General features: G+C 42.9%; 1 long non-coding RNA gene across 1 annotated transcript in view; it reads left to right on the top strand.

The window, feature by feature from the left end:
- Positions 1-3177: 3177 nt before the first annotated feature.
- LOC102388522 overlaps positions 3178-22258 on the top strand; it is a 38672-nt gene continuing 19591 nt past the window's right edge. The window contains exons 1-3 of the long non-coding RNA XR_324093.1: positions 3178-3256; positions 3623-3686; positions 4188-4326. This is a non-coding gene — a long non-coding RNA (uncharacterized LOC102388522). The remainder of the gene's footprint in view (positions 3257-3622; positions 3687-4187; positions 4327-22258) is intronic.

Raw genomic sequence — 22258 nt, 5'->3', positions numbered from 1 at the left:
GAATACTGAGTCCAGGCACCATGTCCACATTCTAAGGATACTGAAAGGATGGAGAACCTTTGGAACAGAGTTACATGTATCTGAGATTTTAAAGCATGACCTGAGATGAGAAATGCAATAAACTCAAATGACTTCGTTTTATTTAAGAGCAGGTCAAAAATAGAATCTAGGAATACCTACATGGGAGAGGGGATGGAGTATGGTTGCAGCTATGATGGAATAATCTTTGGCTCCAATTTGTGGGAGAAGGCTTTCTGACAGCAAAGTATTCTTTTAATCTAGCTAAAAAAAAGGTTGTTATCTAGCTTCAGCTTGTGGATTTGATTATTTCACACTTAAATATAAGGTTCAAATTTTTAACCATAAGGGTACTTTAATCATTGGAGATGCTTACCCAGGAATATGGGATATTGTCCATTAGTTGAAGTCCATACATCCACTCTCAATTTGGGTGTAAACGATCCACTTTCAGTCAAAAAGTTTTTTGCCTTGGTGAAGAGAATTCCGGATTAGATTCTACTGCCTGATTTGTGCTGAAGGTCAAATTAAATGGCTGTCCCAGTCATTTCTGACTTAATACTTACTAATTTAAATCAACCCACATGCCACATGAGGCTTTTCAGTGGGTTTGTCATTTGCTACACAACACAAAGTGAAAATTCCCCAGACATGAAAATAAAACATGAGCTGATAACAGTATGTGCTAAACAATGTGGGGCCAAATTCTCAGCCAGCATAAATCTGCATAGCTGATGGAGACCTATCATTTGTGGCCATGCAGTTCTATGCCAGCTGAGCATCTGGCTCGTTGTATTTTTAATGTGGACCTAAAGGAGATGAGAACAAACTCTATGAGCATTACGGGAAATTAATGCTTTTCAAATGGCACTTTGCTAGTCTCAGAGAATTACATCCCACAACTCTAAAGATGCTTTGCATTGGAATGAGAACATGGGAGTATGTTTAATGCGCTCTAACTTGTACACAGTACTGGTTCACAACTTGCATTGATTCACCAAAAGTTCCCAAACATCCCCGTGCATCCAGTCATGCTTTGGCATATTTTGTCAGAACAATGATGTATTAGACTAGAGGATAGTAATACTTAATGTAAAACACTTAACGTAAAACCTAACCTACACTTACCAAATAAATAGGAAACGTAAATCCAGGTTCAGGAAAGCACATAAGTACTTGCTTAAGTCAAAAACACACAAGGCCCATGAAGTCAGGCTGTACTTTCTGAACAGTGATGTGTTCTTGACTCAGGTTTGTTAACTTGCTACTTCATAAGTTAATTAATTAATTAATTAATAATTTGCCATGAGTTATTATCAGATTTTGTTGCTACATACATTTCCATCCATTTCCTTTAAAATGAGGAGTTAATTAAACAACTTTACCTGACAATATAGGTAGTGTAACTATAGATCAGTCAGAAAGAGTATCATCTTTTAAATGGAGGGGAAATACCTCCACGTGCACACATTCTGTTGTGATTTGGGAATAACACTGACTGAAGATAGGATCATCTTATTTTCTGGTTTCAAATATTGTTTTTAATATCCAGAATGCAAAGGTGTTGACTTTGAGTGAAAAGATGGGCTACTGTTTTAAATGTTTCTAAGTTCTGACTACTCTGGCTGTGAAATACATTAGTAGGGTACATCAGGGCGTATTGTGGATGAAAGCAACTCATCCTTTCCCACCAGAAGCAGAGAGAGAGGGACTTTTAAAAACTTGTATACTGAAGGTTTAAAGAAGAGATAGTGAATGTGCAAAGGTATGTGGCCCTCCCAGGGGTTGAGCATTAAACCCTTGTTAGTGACAAAAAAAATCTATGTCACTGAAAATTGAAATCCCCTCCCCCATACTCCTCATGGGGTTACACATGTAGGAGCACCTCTTCCACCTTGCAGAGTGCTCCCTCAATGGCCCACAACAACACAAATTGGCCCACCTTTTTGTTGCAAGACGGAGTGTCCAGATTCAAATGTGATGTGCACCCAGACCAAGAAGCAGGAAAGTTGGAGGGCATCATTGGAGCTGTTTTTTTCCATAGTCAAAACATGCATGAAAGCTAAAAGATGGCATTTTTTCTAATGGGAGTTGGTGATCTTGAAGCTAATTAAGGGTGCCTTTAATCTAAAAAGGCTGAGAACCACTGGACTAGGCATTATTGGAGTACACTTCTCCAAGACTGTTTCACCCAACATCCTGACCCAATATGATACTAAATGCCTTTCCTCCCAGTACATTCAAATTCTTAGCTGCTTCACATTTACTATTTTTTGGGTGGAAACATCTATAACAATCTTTCACAGCCATCACCCAGAAAGGCATCCTCAACAAAATTTAAATTAATTCTATTTTAGTAACCATGTTCCTTTCACTCTAATCCTAGGTGTAGGGTGCCATGTGAAGCCAGCCTCCTGCTACCTTCTTATGCAAACATTTGAGATTGTAATATCTAAGGCTTTCAGTTTTCATGAACAGATGGAACATGTCACAAGGGGCTGAGACTGTGGGATGTACCACTCTAAACATTGAGTTAAGACAGTCATATTCAATAATTATATTCCTAACATTCTCAGAGAAGAGTAAATCTCTCCAATGACTGTATAGAAAGAATTGCCAGTGGGGGAAGAGAGAACTTGGTTCTCAAAACAAATTCCTGAGAAACAAGGAAGGAGGCTTTTATTAAGGATAGTTACCAAAGGATATGTCTAAGGAGACCTAGCAAACCACCACACTTTAGCTTCTTTTAGTTAGAAAGCTCTGGAAGACCATTCTGATTAATTGCCTCTTTTTGTAATGGCAGAAGTAACCTTTAGTGTGGATGCTATGTCTGTGATTTAGGTAACTTTTTCAATAGCATTAATATTTTGGATGCAAATAGGGAGAAATAAATTAGATCTACAGCTTTTGGTGCACAGGAGGTTAAGTTTGCAACAGAACAGAAATAAAAGTAACAGCTTAGGCTACATGGTGTGTGGCACCTGAAGCATTAAATTAGATTGCAGGACTAATTAATGCTTGTCATCGTCTTTGTAGAACATGCATTCTCCTACTCAGTAAATAACAGCCAAACATCCATGGTTACACCTAGAACTCAGCTGCAGTCCATTAACTTGAATTAGGTAACAGTTTGCGGTTGCAATTTCAGATCTGTGGAGATGCACAGGTGTCACCAAGGTTGGGCTTTGCCTCACTAGTTCCATTACCTTCATCAGCCTCCTCTTACAAATGCAAAATGGTAAATGTACTTTGGGTATAAGCCCCACTGAGGGGGAGTGCAAGAAATTGTACTGACTGATACAAGGGAATATAACTAGGAGTGATGGGATGAAAATGGAGAAAGGAAAAGAAAGTGTTGGGGGTGGGAAGGAGTTTTGGGGGGCAGAGCGGTAGAAAATGCTTGATAAATGTCTATTAGAATGTAGCTGTCTCCTTACCTGGAATGAACAAAAGCAATCTATACAGTTAGCATCTATTCACTTCTGTTCAGGCCTGTGTGCCACGCTCCCCACTTCAACAGCAAGGCAACATCTGGTAGTACTGTAAGCACCATGACTAATGGATGTCTCCTTATGGCTTCATTCTTCTCTCATTCTTTCCCCAGGACTGCAAATTTGGGCCTCTGAGTCCAGTGCTTAGGTTTCCGGCCATTTTCATAGAGAGAACAGGTGAGATAACTCAGCCATCACTTTTTATGACAAACTGGAGATTGCATTGTTTTACACAAATTTTGCAAGGCTGTTGTAGCTCAGGCACAAAATCAGTTCACCCAGTGTTTCACCATGGCAATGCTGATCATAATGAAAAAAATAATGACACTTTACTCAACCCGCCAAAAAATATTGTGCGTCAAGGGCAGTTAACAGTAGGGCACAAGCCTTGGGTACTGATTAAGGGTTGATGGGGGAGGGCAATGGAATAAAAAAAGCTATGCTGCTAATCCAGCAGCTACAAACTTAGGCTGTGTGGAGAGGGGCTGGGAACTGGGCAATGATGTCAAGGAGGCTCTTGGGTGCTGTGCAGGAAAGGAGGAGGGAGTGAAGACAGGGTGATGCCCTCCTGCTGCTAAATTAAGGGTTTTATTTCTTCACTCAAAATAGCATTTGGCAGCATTTTGTGGGGAAAAGATGACAAGTTTAAATCCTTAGCTGGGATGCACTTTCCCCTAGAGCTGTCAGGACACTACCGCTGCCCTGGCTCCACCCTGGTCTCCTTGTCCTGTTTCTGGAGCTGGAGTCATACAGCTATCAGGACCTCAGGGCAACCTGCTGTATCCCCCTGAGTCCTAGACTCCACAAGGAGCTGCAGGTATGTTTTCCACCCCCTCTCCTTCACAGCTTTACCCAGGGTGACAAAGGAGGTTGCTATGCCTCCGGCAGTCAGAGCTTTGCAGAGGCTACAGAAGCCGTGTGAATATTGTGCTGAAACATCAACTGAATCAGAGCAACAATTTTTTTAATGCATCTCTTAATAATAAACAGCCAGCTTTCCTGCATGAAAGAAAACACTGTAGGCTATATGCCTTGAGAAAAGCAGTGCTTATAGAATAGTACTTATGACACTTTCTGCCATCGAACTAAGTACAGAAGGAACAAGCATAAATATTCTGCATAGAGAGCTGAATGAGATCTATAGGCTGAAGCAATGTATTGCCTCATAGATTCATAGATGTTAGGGTTGGAAGGGACCTCAATAGATCATCGAGTCCGACCCCCTGCATAGGCAGGAATGAGTGCTGGGTTTAGATGACCCCAGCTAGATGCTTATCTAAGCTCCTCTTGAAGACCCCCAGGGTAGGGGAGAGCACCACCTCTCTTGGGAGCCCGTTCCAGACCTTGGCCACTCTAACTGTGAAGAACTTCTTCCTAATGCCCAGTCTAAATCTGCTCTCTGCTAGCTTGTGGCCATTATTTCTTGTAACCCCCGGGGGCACATGGAGGCACTAGCTTACATATAAATACATAAAAAGAAGTTAAAATGAGGGTGCACCTTCTGTTGGCTAGGGAACTATAGAAGGCATTAGAAAAAAGAAGTTTTTAAAGACATTTTTGCACAGTAATGAAAGAGAACATGTGACCTTGGCAAAAAAAAGAAGTCGGGGGGGGCGGGAGGGGGAGACTGCTAGGTCCTGAGGCCAGCATGGCAGCTCTAGCAGCAGTTTGTGCCAGGACCATTAGGCCCTGTGAATCTACACTGTGTCTTCTCCCAAGGAGGTCATGGAGAGATTTGGTGGAAGAGCAGCCTTCCTGTGAGCTCTGGGAATCTGGTTTAGATGTATACTGTGATGCCATCTGGTTGCTCTCCTGCTGGCTGTTTAGTGGCCTCTACTGATGCTCCCTTCCTATATAGCGGATTGCTCCCTAACAAACCTCATCAAAATGATTTAAATAGTGGAACAGACAATGCTGTGCTGTGTGTCACCATTGCCTTCAACACTATTCTGGGTGTTGGAGCTCTCCCCTTGCCCCGTGTCACCCATGACCATTCAGAAGTTAAGGTCTTTGGAGCACCTCTCCTAGTGAGCCTAGTATAGTGGACTTAACATTAATAATCAATAAGCTCTGCCACAGTGAAAAAGTTTCAGAGGACTGAAGCAAAGATAACACTGTGCCAATACTTTAAAAGGGTAAATGGAACCACCCAGGTAGTTATAGGCCTGTCAACCTGACATTGATCCTGAATAAGATAATGGAATGGTTGATACTGAAGTCAATAAAGAAATGAAGGAGAATGATATAATTAATCTACTTGACATGGTTTTATAGAAAATGGGTTACTTTTAAAAATAACTTGATTTTTTTTGAGGAAATTACTAGATTGGTTGATTCAGGGGAACAGCGTTGATGTCATAGACTTCTGTAATGCATCGGGATTTATTAGTACAGAAGTATTGTATGCAAGTCAGGGGAAAGTGATTTTTCTGTTCTTCTCTGCACTGGGGAGGCCTCACCAGGGGCTGTGTCCAGTTTTGTACACTGCAGTACAAGAAAGACATGCACAAATTGGAAAGAATCTAGATGAGAACAACAGAAATGATGAGAAGCCTAAGAAAAATATGGTGTATTAGGAAAGGCTGGGAGAACTGATATTATTTAGTCTGGTGAAGGGAAGACTTGATAGGAGATGGGGATTTGATAATAGTCTTTGAATATAAAAGGGGTCTTTCACTACATAAACTTGCTGGTCAATTGTTGATGTCCACAACTGACAGGACAAATAATGGGCTGAATTTGCAAAAAAAAAGGATGATTTATACTGGATAGTAGTGTGTTAACCCTGCAGCCCCCAAACTGGTACAAGAAGTGGGGGGGAGTTCCCACTTATATACAGAATATCATTGGGGTAGGGTCACAAGCCAACGAGAGAGGACAAGTAAAAAAATATCAACACTGCGGTAACATGTACTCAGCACCTTAATTTCCTCTCCCACACCTCTGGACTGTCCCCAGCTAAGCATTTAGTCCCTAGAGTATTCAAACAGCACCCTGCAGCTGCCTCCAAGTCTGAGTCTAGCTCCTTCAGTGCCCAGTCCTGGCTGGCTGAGCCTGTGAGATCTCCAGCTCCACTGCACACTCCTCTGTCGAAGGCTGACCAGATTCCGTGTGCACACTGCTCTCTCTTTATCTTACTCCAGCCTCAAGCCCCCTCTTCTTTTTTTCCCTTGCCTCCAAGGTCCTGGGGGTTTCTGAGAGTTGCAGTCTAAATTAACTGTCAGCACAGCTCTGCAAACTGCCCATCTGGTTTCTCCTGCTATTACACACATTACATTCACATTACTGTTGAAAGAAATATTTAACTATCCTCAAAGTTAGAAAATTGGAATAGGTTGCCAAGAGATGTGGAATTAGTATCACTTATGGGGGGAGAAGTCTTATATAATGACAGGAACAGGTTAGTGACACAGAGTAATCTGGATCATTTGGTAAACAGGGCACGATGTGGAAAAATCCAACAACTGGGGTCTAGGAACAAAATATTCATGCTAAGTGTACAAGATGGGGGATTCTCTCCCGGGAAGCAGTGACTCTGAAGAAGACTTTGAGTTTGTGATAGAACATCAACTGAACATGAGCCGTGTGTGACACTGTGGCTGGAAGAGCTAATATAAACTTTGCACGTATCAACTGGGAGATAATATTACCACTGTAACTGGCACCAGTGTGGCCATTACTGGAGTGCTGTGTCCACTAATGCAATTCACAGTTCAGGAAGTTTAAGGAAAAACTGGAGAAAAGCAATAAGAATGATTAAGGGACTGGAAAACCTCCCTTGTAGTAAGAGACTCAAGGAGTTCACTCTGTTTAGTTTATTAAAAAAAAAATGTGACTTGAGCACAGTCTGTAAGTATCTACACAAAAAAACCTAAAATCTGTTCACTCCAGCCAACAAGAAATTATATCCACAGCCCAACGGTTGGAAATAGAAGTTTAACAAATTTACACCAAAATTACTTTTTATATACATTTTAAACAGTAAGGTTAAGTGACAACTGGAATTTGTTATTAAGGGAAGTGGTAGATTCTCCATCCCTGCCACCTGTTAAATCAAGAGTGGATTTTTTTTTCTAAGAGTCCTGGTCTATTCAGAAAGAAATTAATTTAATAAAGTGACATGTTCTGGTCTATATAGCAAGTTAGACTAGACTAGGCACAATGGTTCCTTCTAGCTTCATAATCTATGAATAGGATTTCACTTTTGATTGGTCTCTTGGTACCAGTGTAAAGGATAATACTATTGTATTTTCTCAACTATGAGAGTTTTTCCCTGCATTCAGCATGGGGGGGGAAAATTGTCATCTTAGAATCAAGTATGGTTCAGGGAAGCAGATGCTGCAGCTCTGGGCAGGGCAAGGTGGCTTATGGCAGGTAGGAGGGGTGTGGGAAAGCATGGGGAAGTGGGGCTTGATGTGGGGGAGGAGCATGAGGGAAAAGGTGGCAGGGGGATTGTGGGGGAAGGGATGTGCAGAGCAAGGGGACTGTGGGGAAAGGGCACAGAGAAGGGAACTGTGGAGTAGGGGGGAACATAGGGAAGGGGTGCATGGTGAGGGAGAGCATGGGGGAAGGGTTGGCAGGACAAGCACTGGTAAAGGGATGCTTGGAGTGAGGGGACCATGGGAAAAGGAACATATGCAGCAAGGGGAGGTTGATTGGTTGGTTTCAAGGCTGAGTATGGCTCTCTGTTCCACAGAACTGAGATTGTAACATAGGTGGTGGTGTTTTTTGGCAAGGTCTGAATGGACATGGAGGAAGAAACAATTTATGTACAGGTCCAAATGGGGCTGCAGGCCTCAGGTGGTAGCTAGGAGGTTACTTCCCTCTTATGCCATTGTAGGGGTCAGGACTGTGGTGGGTTGATCATTACATGATACTTTGTCATGGATATAGTCTCTTCGTTGAAGGCAACGGAAAAATGCCTTGAGGTCTCCATATAGGTGCCCTTCATTGATCTGTGGAGTCGAGCAAAAGGAAAGACCATGGGATAGTAAGACATTTCAGAGGGGCTGAGAGCATGGCTGGATAGGTTGATGATATTGCTGAAGATTAAGGGTTGTTATCAGAGTAAGTTTGGAAAGTTTTGCTTCCTTCCTCTTTAAGGAGCAGAACTGTTTGTGATAGGCCTGAGGGCTGAATGCAGAGATGTCCTCCTGTTTAACAGGTGTTATATTTGAGTTGTTCCCTATGCTGTTCATCTTTGTGACTCTGATGCTAATTTGTTACTGTTTGCTTTATAGAAAAGTGATGAGGTGTTTCCTCAATTTCTCTGAGACAGAGGCACAGCTTGTCAGAATAGACTGTATGCTATGTAGAATGGAGTGGATTGGTCAACTGAATTCCCTTAGATATGTTGTTCATCTGCTTGCATCTGGTTAGAAAAAAAGATATCTGAGCATAGATTCATAGATTCATAGATGCTAGGGTTGGAAGGGACCTCAGTAGATCATTGAGTCTGACCCCCTGCATAGGCAGGAAAGAGGGCTGGGTTTAGATGACCCCAGCTAGCTGCCTACCTAACCTCCTCTTGAAGACCCCCAGGGTAGGGGAGAGCACCACCTCCCTTGGGAGCCCATTCCAGACCCTGGCCACTCTAACTTTGAACAAGTTCTTCCTAATGTCTAGTCTAAATCTGCTGTCTGCTAGCTTGTGGCCATTATTTCTTGTAACCCCGGGGGCGCCTTGCTGAATAAAACCTCACCAATTCCCTTCTGTGCCCCCGTGATGACCTAATAGCCAGCCACAAGGTCGCCTCTCAACCTTCTCTTGCAGAGGCTGAAGAGGTCCAGATGCCCCAGTTTCTCCTCATAGGGCTTGGCTTGCAAGCCCTTAACCATATGAGTGGCCCTTCTCTGGACCCTCTCCAGGTTATCCACATCCCTCTTGAAGTGCAGCGCCCAAAATTGCACGCAGTACTCCAACTGCGGTCTGACCAGCGCCCGATAGAGGGGAAGTATCACCTCCTTGGATCTGTTTGTCATGCATCTGCTGATGCACGATAAAGTGCCAAAAGTTTTTCTGATGGCTTCGTCACACTGCCGACTCATGTTCATCTTGGAGTCCACGAGGACTCCCAGATCCCTTTCCGCTTCCGTTCCATTGTATACCTGAGCACATTTCATCTGTAGATTGATTCTCAGTCCATTTCACTCAGCTGCGTGTGCTGCCTTCCACGAACACAAAGGTAACTAACCATGTCAGTTTGAAGTCAGACAGAAGATAGGACAGGGCAGCATCTGACTAACTGGTTCAGACAGACAGGGATTTTGTAGGCAACAGCCTACTTTGTCAGATGCTATGAATGGACTGGCAGAAAGAAAATATGTTTCTACTAATAGGTCAGAGAATGTGGTCACTGAGAATGACTGATATTTAGTGGCTGCAGTGGTTTACCTCATACTCTAGTGCTGTTACCCCTACTTTTCAGCTGGGTAATTGAGAGACTAATGGGCAGCTTTTCAAATATACTTTCGGCACTTAAAGATTCAGGATTAAAAAGTGGATAATATGCACATAGCAGGATTTGCAAAATCATTTCGGTGCTTAACTACCACTGAATTCAGTTCAACTCAGGCATTCCCAAGCTCCTGACAAATTGGTGGTAGTGTCTAAAGAAGAGGTTGGACACTTAGGGCGCAGTCCCATGAGTGGGAACATGTGTTTCCCTGGGGACAAACAGCAGTGGCACAAGGTGTGCTGCTGCTAGTTGTCCTCAGAGAACACCTGTGCTACACATGCTCTAGCACACAGCACATTGCCCCAGGTCGGGTAGAGGAGGCTGGGGCCAGCAGCTTTACTTGGGGTCTTGGGGGCCCTCCAGCAGCTGCAGCAATCCTGCAGGAGGAAGCCTGGCCCGCAGCTGGAGTGTGGCTCCAGCCAGGCAGGCTCTGGGTTTGGGCAGCATGCGCTGCTGCTATGTGCTTCCCCTACTTTTTTTAGGCGTGGGTTTTTTTTAACCCAAGATCTCCGCCTGCCCCCCCCCCTGCAAACTAGCAGCATGGGAAACCCTGCATGTGCGGCATGTGCAATGCCACATACCACATGTCGGTGCTTGTCCAGATGTGCCCCATAAGAGCTTTAAAAATCAGATCTGAAGCCTGTTCATTGATGAAGCCCTTTACCACTGGTGGTAAAATTAGGGCACAGGAGCAATGACCAGCATCAAGGTGAGAAGAATGGCCAAGTTTAACTATTCAGAGTTCCAACTCTGCAAGCTCATACTTGCTCATAGCACCCTACAAGGCTCCATCCATGCGAGTCTGCAAAATTGGTAATTTAATTTCTACTTTATTGTAAATGGATAATCAGCAGAGTTACCTATCAAAGAGGTAGATATTGGTGTGGTGTCAGAATGCAGGGGGCCCATCTCTGCAAGCAAGAGCTACTGAGAAGTTTTGAATCAGATGATTCATAAAAAGGAGTGGAGCTGTTTGACCCTGTATCATCAAAGGTTTGCAACTGTAGGTACTGTGGAAGACAGCAATAGCCAGTGGGAAAAGGTGCAAAGGAAGGTTTACTAAAGGACTTTTGTGATGACTGAGGGGTTAAGATTGTGCTGCAATCATGTTAACAAAAATATAGTTATATGCACTGGACTTCATCTCAGCTGCAGAAGGCATATTAATACCCTAAGGTGTGTACAGAAGTGTTCCATGCACATTTTACAGCAGTGTAATTTAGAGCACTTTTTATAGTACTATGAAGTTACAGAGCTCTTAAACATGACACAAGCGCAGTGTTTGGTGGGGGGTGAGGGGCAGGCTCTGAGCCTCCCTACAGTTTCCAGGCTAGGAGGTAGGGAGAGCTTTTCCACTGGTCAGAAATTTGACTAGCATACAGAAGTTATTTAAAGTGCCGTAGGTTGCTAAAGTGCTGTAAAATACAGTGCTTCAAATTTAATACCTCATTTAACAAGGGTTAATTTAAAGCGCTGTGTCCATTTTTTAAATGCTGTAAAGCTGTGCACTTCTGTTAAGTCATGACAATAAAGCACTTTAAATGGTGAAGAAAGCAACTTCTGTACACACCCTAAGCAGCAACTTTAATGGGTATGGTATTCAGGGTGGCAATTGTGGAAGGCCAGTCCTACCAGTTTTGGAATGTGTCTGTGGGCAATGTTCAGAAAACCTCTACCTGATGTAGGCTGCTGCCAACATTGATTTAGGGCAGGCTGCCACCGTACCAGTGAGATGGCCTTAAGGAATAAAAAGAACATCTCAGTCATAAAGGCAACTTCAAAAGAATGCCACACTGAAGAAATCTCAGTACCTGTCATCTTACCCTCCTCCCAGAAGAAGCTTTCATGTTTCCTTATAAAGTCAATCAAAAAATACTGGACATGCACAAAAGCATTCAGGACAAGGCAAAGAAAAAAAAGTAGGCATGAAAAGTTATTTCAACATCTGTCAAAAGAGCTGCATTTTACAAAAGCATTAGCTGCTTAAATAGCCATGTTAAGCAAGACTCAATTAGGGTTAACGTGCCCATAAACCCACCCAGGGGAACTCTGAGCCAGGGCTGACAATACAGCCTTAATTGTGCCTTGTTTTTAACTGGGCAATTCAGATGGATAAATCTTGTCTAACTGAGGGTTTTTCTAGAATGAATAGAAGAACGCAGACTTCAGGCGGAAGGTGTTATCAGGCCCTGTTTTATTTTATGATGCCTTATGTTCTTTCTTTCACCATGGTTTTACATAACTCATTACTCTGTGAATCATTAGAAGTTTGGGGATTAGAAACAGGTGTCAGTATCCTGCTCTTCTGAGGATTTCCCTTCTGGCAAAAGATTCATTGGGAGCCAATAAAACTGATTGTACAAATTATTATGTGAGAGTGGCCAAATGTACTGAACAGACATCCTGCATGAATTAAGCAAGCCTCAAATAACCTGACAGTTGATTGGTGTTTGAGCATAACCTCCCAACTGTTCCAATGCAGATGGGAGGTCCTATTTTTGTCTTAGCTGCGCTAGAGTCCTTTAAAAGTCACATTGAGCTTAGATTTTTTTATGGTTTATCAGAGCTTATGGGTCACATATGGAGATGGTATAAACAGGTGACAACAGTGGAGTTATCATATTTATTCATGTTCCACAGGAACCTTTCCCCACAGAATCAGCCCTCCAAAATTGTGATGTATGTGTTATGTAGGGAAGCTGATTCTTCTTTGCTGGAATAGAAACATGGAGTTATAGAAGCATGGAGATACTGTACTTTAATGGCTGCCAAAATGGCTCCTCCTTCTTTTTGGCCTCAGCAAACAGAAGGAGTGGAGTCCAATGTTAACCCTCTCACAGCTGGTAAGGAATTTGCAGTAGCTATTGGCTGAGCAATGTAGGTTGTTCCTGAAACAACAATTAAGCTTGCTGTGAGCAAGTGAGTGGCAACACAAAGTCAGGTTTATGGTGTGGAAACAAAACATTATTATTTAAAGGAACTTATATAAAAAACTATATCCCATTAAGAAGTATCCATCTTGCTACTGCCCTTGCAAGGGTCTGGGACCTAGCCTTGTTGCTGTTCTGCCACACCAGGAAGTTTCTGCTGCCTCACCCAGACTATTTCCTAGGATGTCACACTTCCTGGATGCTCTATTCCAGGGTGACTTACTCTCTGTTACATAGTCAGCCATGACTCCGAAAAAATCTTTTTTTCTACATTGTGCTTTCCAAAAATATTGTGTCTTATTCAGGAGTATGTGGTATGCAAGCAAATACAGTAGAGAAAGGAAAAAATTGACTTGTATGAAGTCATGAGAAGTCTCTTACACTAATACAACCAGAATGTTTTTAAGGAAAACTTTGTCAGGGACTAATAAATGGACAGGTTCTGTGTCACCTTCCTTTCTTGTCTGCTGTGAAGAATATCAGCAAAGTCAGGATTTTTCTTATTTGTATTATGCAGTTCAGAAATCCAAGTTTTGACATTTTTTTCCTTTCCTGTTTAGTTGCTAACTACAGAGGCACACTCCTGAGCATGAGGGCCTCAGAACACAAGCTGGGGAATTCAGATTCTATTAGCAATTCTGCACCCAGACTAACAAACAGCTTGCATTTTGACAGATGGATGATTTGTGATTTTTTTTTCTTTTAAAATAGCCTTGTTATGCAGTGGAGATGAATACACACAAGTGTACAGACTGTCAGTCTCCCAATGGATTGGAATCTAGCAGCTAATAATCCATGTATTGCTTGCTCTTAGTTCAAGGTTTTCATGGCAAATGAATTCAGAGACCAATTCGACCTGATAAACCAAACTAGGGAATAAAACGTGGCAAGTGATATAAGTCATGATTTGAAAAAAGCCTTCAGGCAGGAGGCCTCTGTGAATTCTTCCAGCAAAGTATGGCTAGGGCGAGTGTTTTTCTTTAATTTACCAAACAGATCCAACGTCTGGTTTTGAATGTGAATGTTTGGTATGGTACTTTCCTTTGTCTGAACCATAAAAAAGTGAATATCAATATTGAGAGTATACCAGACCCAAATATTTACACAATATGTCTACTCCTTTGGGTGTGCCTGTATAATCTGAGAGAAAAATATCCTCCTCTTATTCCATATTTTTCATTCTATCGCTGCAGAGGTAATTCTCCAGTCATACTCACACTTGGGGCTTGTGTTTCCAGCTGACACTCCCCTAAAAATATTTTCTTTTCACTTTGTAATCCCTAAATTTGCTGCATTTTTCATCTTGAGAGTGTAGGATGTATATGAGCATAACTGATAAAATGTCACATCTGCTCATTTGTTTTCACTCTGTCATTGGCTGGGAAATTGTGTGTGTAAATCTCATTATTACTGAATTAACATGTAACTAACAAGCCAGGTGTCACAGTTAAAGGCTTCATTGTATCTTCTGTTTTCTTTAAAGAAGATAATTACTATATTCTTGCAGGATAGATTGAGATATATCTCCCCAGAACACAATGGACTAGAACTATCTAACCTGGAAAAACTTAGGTGCCCCTTTAAAATGTATTTCAGATTTAGCAGGTTTCTATTGTAACATGTGTTGTCAATAGAATTTTTTTTGTATAAAATGTGATTCATATTCAAACTAGTTGGAAAAATTCTAATAAGTTATATTTCACTAGATGTTGCTAGTTGGGTGAAAAGGAAGTGATTCACTGAGATTGACAAAATCAGACAAAGATCTGAATGAATACAGGCAAATTTCCAGATACCTGCTAGTTTACCTTCTAGCTCTTCAGGGGCCCACTTGGGGTACCACTGAAGATATTAGGCCTTCTAGATAACTACCATGTAGATTGTCTTCAAACCCCAGGGACCCCAGAGTTTCCAAGGTTTGCAGCCTTGAGATGATGCACAAACAAGCTACCTTGGCATCAGGGCTCCTTTCCCTTTCTTGGAGGATTCTGAAAGTTTTGTTTTTCATTTACAACTGGAAAAAAGCCAGAATTGGACAGTTCAAACCCTTTGATGAAATGGAATTTCCTTTTCTCACCCACCTTTCCTACATGTTGCATACAAAATTATCCCAGAATGGTGGTTTTTAGACTCAAGGCACCCCTCATTAGACTCAAGGAACCCGCTGGAAAAGGCCACCTCTTACTTCTCATTCATTTCTTGACTACAGAAAAAATACTAGAGCAATTCTTTTGTTGCAAAGAACTCAGAAAGATCACAACAGGTTAGAATATTTTTGAACTATGGATTCCTATTTGAAATCTCTGGGTTTATCTTATGAAAAATATGTAGGTAGGGCTAATATTGTGTGGCACCTTTAAAAGGATTTCACAGCACCCTAAGATGCCATGACACCCTGGTTGAGAATCCCTGCCTTAGAAGAACATTATTAAGGTCATAAAGTCAATTGCTTACAAGTTAGGAAATAACACATCTGAGGTTGCCTGTACCACATACATCTTTTCTCACAGGATTGTGTGTCATTCAGTATACATGGGATGAATTGTGGTTGTATATTGTAGGATAACATGTCTGTGAACTAGAACCACATCTGTTACAAAGGAAGACAAAGGATGGTTCCATGATCAAGTCAGTTGAATGTTCCCCTAGGCTAGGGACAGACATTACACATAAACCAGTATCAGTGATCAGAAACTGGTTTAAACCAGTAACAGAAAATAAGTTCAATGCACATAAACCAGTTTCAAAATGGCTGAAACTGGTTTGCCATAAACCTGGTTGAATGTAGTATCAGACTTAACTGATGTGTGTCAAACCAGTTTATGGAATGTCTGTCCCAGACCCCTTCCTGGTTTAAGTTAAACCAGAGTCCCCCAGCATCCCAGATGCTTGGCAGCCCTGGGCTGGGCTGTGCTGGGCTGTGCTTTCGGCTCCAGAGAGCAGGGTTGGCCCCGCCCATCTGCTACCTAGCCAGAGCTCTGGCGGAGACTGCAGGCACAGCAGGGTCTTCCTGGCTTCTGCCCCCACCCCCCACTCGCTGCTCCCCCAACCCCCTCTCACCACCCTCCCTCCCATCTCCCATAGCATGGACCGCAGCCCCATGGACCCTATCCAGCATGTGGTACACTAGCTAATGCTGAGAGGTATCTGTATGTGTGTGTCTCCAATTTCACTGGGACAGGACAAAGGCAGACAGGACAGTATCTGCTCAGGGCTTTTTGGAGCTAATCAACAGGTCAGCTCCATTCCTTCCTTGGAAAAAGCTGTTTAAGAACAGCTTGAACTAATGAGAGAGGCTTTTATTTTTTTGATGGGCTGCTAACCGCTGTGTTATCAACTGCCTGCTGGCTCCCTCACCTGTCAGGTTTGCTGCAGACAATATGAAGAAGCAGGGAGAGGGAGATTTACAAGCTCAGTATCATCAACAGATGCATGCACTGTACCCCCCCCCCCTCACACACACACACTCTCACTTTGCTTTAGAGTGCTAGCCAGGAACTGGGGCCTGGCAACACTCCTGCACCTTGAGCAGCGAGGGGGGAACAGCCTAGGATGGTGCAGGCAGGGTGGGTGTTTAAACCCCTCCCTAATCAGAGTGTCCTGCCAGGGCTTGGCCACAACCCCCCTCAGTTAGACTAACCTGCAAAGATTGAATCAATTCAGGCTCAGGCTTTTTCAATGTCTGTCCCTAGTCCTGGAGTACTGGATTCTAAACCTGTCTCTAGTACAGATGTTCCATGTGAGGTTCACAGTCATGCAAGGCAGCATTTCACAAACAGTCACTAATTCTGTCTTTCTCATTTTCTGGGTGCCTGACTTGAGACCCTGGTGACTGACCTGCAAAAGTCTAGAAACTCACAACTGAAATTGTAGGCAATGGTAGCTGTGTTTTGAACACAAAGTGATCTAAAATGCTAAGGACTCTAGAAAAGCAGGATGTTGATGTCTCAAATTGAGTACCCAAAATTAGCAAACACCTTTCACCTGTGCCTCAGTTCCACATTTTTTAAAATAAGGGAAATACCATCCTCTCACTGCACAGGACGTTGTGAAGAGAGAATAAAGTTTATGAAGTGCTCAGCAACTGTAGCTGTGGGCATGATGGAAAAGCCCATGGGAAAAAAATGAATAATTCTGCCATCAGAACAGGGTTTGAATAATGTGCGGTATGGGGGCCACACATGGAATAGTGTGGGTAAAATAAAATATTAAATGAGTGCTCATTAAGTGACTACTATCCATCCTGAGCCTTGAATGAAGCAAGATGCTTGGAGGGAGTATGTGATCACTCTAATTGCATGAAAATGTATGAGAGGAAAATAAAGTTTGCCCCATGCACATTTTTTTTATTTTCTGACTTTTCAGTGCTTGACTTTGCAACCTTGGGAATGTACTTATAATGGATTCTTGTTTAAAACACACACACACACACATCTATCTGTCTATCTATCTATCTATCTATCTATCTATCTATCTATCTATCTATCTAGCTGAGCTACAAGACTTACTAGGGTGGAACTTTAAGGTCTTCTGCTGGCAAATGGAACAAAATAGAGCAAACAGACCTGTACCCATGGCTTCAGCACCTAATAAGTGACCTGATTTTCAAAAGTGCCATGTATCCAGCAATTGCACAGGCAGGTCAATTTTTTATACCTTATCTGAAAAACAGCAGTGGTGCAAACTAGTTAGGAAAGGTATAAATGAACGCTCAAGGTGCCATTTTTAGGGCCTTTACTCAGCCAGTTCCAACATTGCCAGAGACCTTAGTAAAGAGTGCATCAGGAAGGGTTTGGCTCTAATGCTGTGAAAGTTTGATTCTGTTCTAGTGTTACCCAAGAGTAACTAAAAACTAGTAGTGCTATTCCAAGAGCAGTGAGGGGGGAAACGAGCCCAGCATCTTTAGAGCCAGCTTTCCTGTTAGTAAGGCATTCAGAGTAAGGTTTTGACAAGATTAATGTGGAAGAGATAGGGGGCAGAGAAAATGCTTGCAAGGAAAAATTTAACACAAGGCTTCTACTCTAAGATGTCTCTCATCTAACAATGTAACTCAGCAGGCCAGCAATAAAATTTAATAATGTTAAACCCATCATGCAGGACCCCCTAAACATATTAGTTTCCAAAAACAAAGATTAAAGTTTATCTGCTAATAATTGTAGATTGAATTTAATTAAATTCATGATTTAATATATTTTCAGTATAGATGCCCAACAGTTCTTCCAGACCTACAGTAAAGCCATTGAAGTTTGAAATGGTCTAGAAATTGCTATCTAGGTAGCTATAGGAACGGAACTCATAAATGTCGGCACAAATCACTGCTAGCAGGGGCAGATGTAGGCCCAAATTTCTATTTGGCTTGTTTTTCTATTGCAGAAGATGTCAATTGATCTGTAATTTGTATAAAAAAGGAACTTTATTGCCCTGAGATTTGGGAAGGTATGCGGGAAATTTGTCTTTAGATGTAATATTTATTACTTACACAGCAAGAATCAATCCCATTATGTTTGGACCAGCCTGACACACAGAATTTTTAGTGCTCTTTAACTATGACAAGTCTCTTTCAGCACTGCCAACTTTCACAATTTCATTGAGAATCTGATGATATTTGGCAGTGTCCTTAAATCCCCAGCTGCTGAAATGATTTGAATACCAATGAATCTAACCTTTAAAAAAAAGGTAAGTTTCTAAGTGTTTTTGACTGAAGAGGAAATAAGCTTGAAAATATGAATCCTAAAGATTCAAAAAAGCTAAAAGGAAAATAACTGGTGGGAGTGAGGGGGAAGAACCAAAGAGGGCATGTTTTTAAATCTCTTGATTTTTAAGTCAATTTTGGGTTTTGGGGGACCCTGTTTCAGGTTGTGTTAGGCATTGGGAAACTGTCTGAAGAGCCTAGAATTTAGCCTTGAAGAACACAAGTGTTAAAAGTGAGCCTTAAGATTGGTATAAAATAAAGACTTCTGCTGGATCCTGCATACCAGCTTCTGCTCTTCACTACACCCATTCCACCCCATTGAAATGAATAGGCTTGTAGCAGGGAAATAGAAAACAGAGACAAAGACACATTCTTTCTGCCCATCATTCAATGCTAGAGGTAGTTCAAGCTTTCCTTAATCAGGAACAAAAAGTTGTGTAGCTAGAGTGAATATTCTTTGAGTGGATGCTGAATATTGTCGTGACTCTTCCCTGACATAGCCAAGAAGAGATGGCCCTGTAGCCTGCCCAGAGGCTGGGTCTGTGAGCTGATGTGCCAGCAGTTTTCATGATTTATTTGTTAAGCTTAGACAGTCTGCTCAGTCATGTGCCAGCATACAGAAATGAAAACTGCCCTCAACTTGGGAACTTACAAGCTACAGCACAGATAGCAAAAAACCACAGAGCCACAAGTTAGCTTAGAAAACATTTTCCTTGTTTTCTCATTAGCTTGCTCATGGTAAGATCTTAGGAGCTGTTTGCAGGTTCTTGAAGGCAATACAGTAAGTTTTAGCATTGCCATTTTGGCTTCACAGTGAAAGAATCCATGTGGCATGATCTGCTTGGGGGAAGAAGGTAATTTTGGCCAGAACAATTTGGCTGGACTGGAGTGAAAGAGGAGGAAGGCAGCAAAACCTTTATTACTGTCGTAAACAGTATCGTATTTCTCCAATGCAGAGGAGTGGGGGTGGGAAGAAGAAATGTAAGATTTGATGATGGTCAGATGAGCAAGAGCCACAGATGATGAGCCCCATATGGGTAGCTGCATAATAGAACAGCCCTCAACAGTGGGGGAAGATAGCTGTGCAGAAGGGGTGGGAGGAATTTGGAGCTCTGTTTAATCATGAAAATCTGGAGTGAACAGGTCAGGACCCTTTTGTGCAGGCACTAAATAACCTCACAAGTAGAACCATCTCTGCCCTGTAGGACTTGAGGTCTGAGAGGCAATTGAGTGCAAAAGCTAGAGGGAGGGAAAGGTGAGAAGAGAAACAGGAGTCAAACCATGACCACACGTGAATATTGACTAGCTGTGCAAATAACATGCCTGCCTTGACTCTCTCCTCTGCAGTTTATTGTCCCTTCTAGCTGTGAGCTATGTTGTGGGAGTGATTGCTGGCATGGTTTATAAATGTTGTATGAGTGTCCATCTGCCATATGCTCATTGGATTACCACACAGTCCTCCAAACTCCTCAGTCTGTGCTCTTTCTTTCACTAACCCAGCAACCATAGTGTAGGCAAGAGTATAGAGAGCCAAGATATACAGAAGCCCCTATATTCTGTTGCTTTGGCAAGTCACTTAGGATGAGATCCCTTTCCAGTTATTATTGGGCACCTACCTATGTGGACTGAGATACCTAAGTATGATTCTGTTCCACCCTCTTCTAACTGAGATCCATTAAGGCATGTGCTTTTGTAATGAACTGTCATCTGACCTTTACGACTGAGTCACAAAAGAGCAGCGAGAAGGAGGAGGAGGACCCACCTACCTTTTGCATTAACTGTTTTTCAGGGACTTGACTTGGGTGAAATAGGAATACACTTAGGTGCCTTAGTTCACATACACACTAAAACAATAAAATGGAATCTGACCCTTCCTCTTCCCACCTTGTCTTATTGTTTATAAAATGGGAGTAATGGCATCTGCCCACCTCACCAGGGTATTGTGAAGATTAATTAATGCAGGGCTGTTCAACTTCTAAGTGACTGGGACCTGCATACCACACAACCCCCACACAGCAGTCCCCACCACAGCCACATAGACTGCAGATTCCTCAGACCCTTCAGGCCATGCCACATCACACTGCCTCTGGGGCAAGGGCAGGAAATTGAATCCAGAGAAAGGAGGGAGAGCTTGGTAACCCCTGGCTCAGCAGAGGATCTAGTGTGGGGGGGGGAGACAGCCGGGCGGAGGCTGCAGGCTGGAAGTTAACCCCTCACGGGTTGCATGTGGCCCACAGACTGCCAGTTGGACCTCCCTGAATTAATACAATCACAAAGTTCTTTGGAGTTTAAAAGTCCCATATTGGGTCAAAGTGGGTTTGTTATTTTTGTTAATTAGAGCTGATCCAGTACAGCAAAAACAATACTGATAAGTACTTGCAAGAATCTCTAATAGCTCTTTGGTTCAACTGTGTTCATGTTACTTTTTTGAGCATACCTGAGAACGTGCTTTTGTTTGCATGACTGGGTGTGTCTATGTAAGATGCTGTCACTGTAGCAATGAGCTAAGGCGACATAGCGTTGGTGGGCACAAAACATGATACCGCCACTCCTGTGCAGTAGCTCATTGCTACTGCACAGTAGGGTTGGAAATGACTCATGCGGAGCCTGAACTGTGCAGTACTGGCAGTTACTGTGCAGTCATTTAGTACTTGCAAGTGCTAAATGACTGCGTAGTAACAACTGTGCGATTGAGCACGTGTAGATGTACCCACTGCCTACTTTATCTGTGTTCTTATCCAAATACATGTTCTCTCTCTCTCTCTCAAACACACACACACACACACCACATTCACTAGTCTCGGGCTTGTAGCATTTTGTTCTGAGAGCTGGGAAATTCTAGTTAGGCAACAGGAATGTAATTTTGGTCAGTGCATTTTGGTGGGACAGGAGTGGGCAGCAGAAACAATGCTATAAGATTTAGATCATTGATTAGCTACTATAGATAGTAAGTGACCAACATCGACAAGCAATCCTGGGCTGGCATGTCATGCACCAAGATGTGGGCAGTCAGCAAAGGGCACCTGCATGGTGAGGGCAGAAGCTAGGAGTCCAAGAGCTGAAGGTCACAAGCCAGGAGTCCAGACCAGGGAGTCATAAGCCAAGATCAAGTGCTGGAATTAGGGTTAGGTCAGGAGTTCCAGGCAGGCCAGGGGCACGACAAGGCATTCTGTTGCCCAGAAAGCTTGCTGCTGTCTGCTCTGAACCTAGAGAGGCCTAAGCAGGCAGGGCGCTTCCTGTAGTTCTGGGGGATGACTCATCTCAGCCCCTAATGACTGCCAGCTGGGGTCTGGGGTTGTGTGTAGAAGAAATGAGGGTCGTGTGTGCGCGACACTTTAAAGTGGGCCAATGGTGTCAGTGTTTGCATGCCTCAGCAGTGTCTTCCGCATTAATTCCAGCTGGTGTAGGAAATTTGGTGATGTAATGCACCTTAAATGACTTGGGGCACAGTAAACTAGAACTCCTCCAAGGAGTTTTATTTTGCTGCCCCTACAGTCGCAGAGTGAAGCACTGGGCTCCGTGCAGCTCAGGGGCTCTGCAGGAAGCCCCGCAGCAGGTGGGAAGGCAGGCTCCACCCAAGAAAAGTGGGGAAACTGATTTTGCCTTCCCTGCCTGGAGCCTACCTTCCTGCCTGAGCTGTGCAGTGGCCCCGCGCGCTCCTCCCCCCCGC

Source organism: Alligator sinensis, unplaced genomic scaffold (genome assembly GCF_000455745.1).
Source record: "Alligator sinensis unplaced genomic scaffold, ASM45574v1 scaffold989_2, whole genome shotgun sequence".
Classification (NCBI taxonomy): domain Eukaryota; kingdom Metazoa; phylum Chordata; order Crocodylia; family Alligatoridae; genus Alligator; species Alligator sinensis.
The sequence above is the reverse complement of the archived record's forward strand: the minus strand, read 5'-3'. Positions and strand labels throughout refer to the sequence as shown.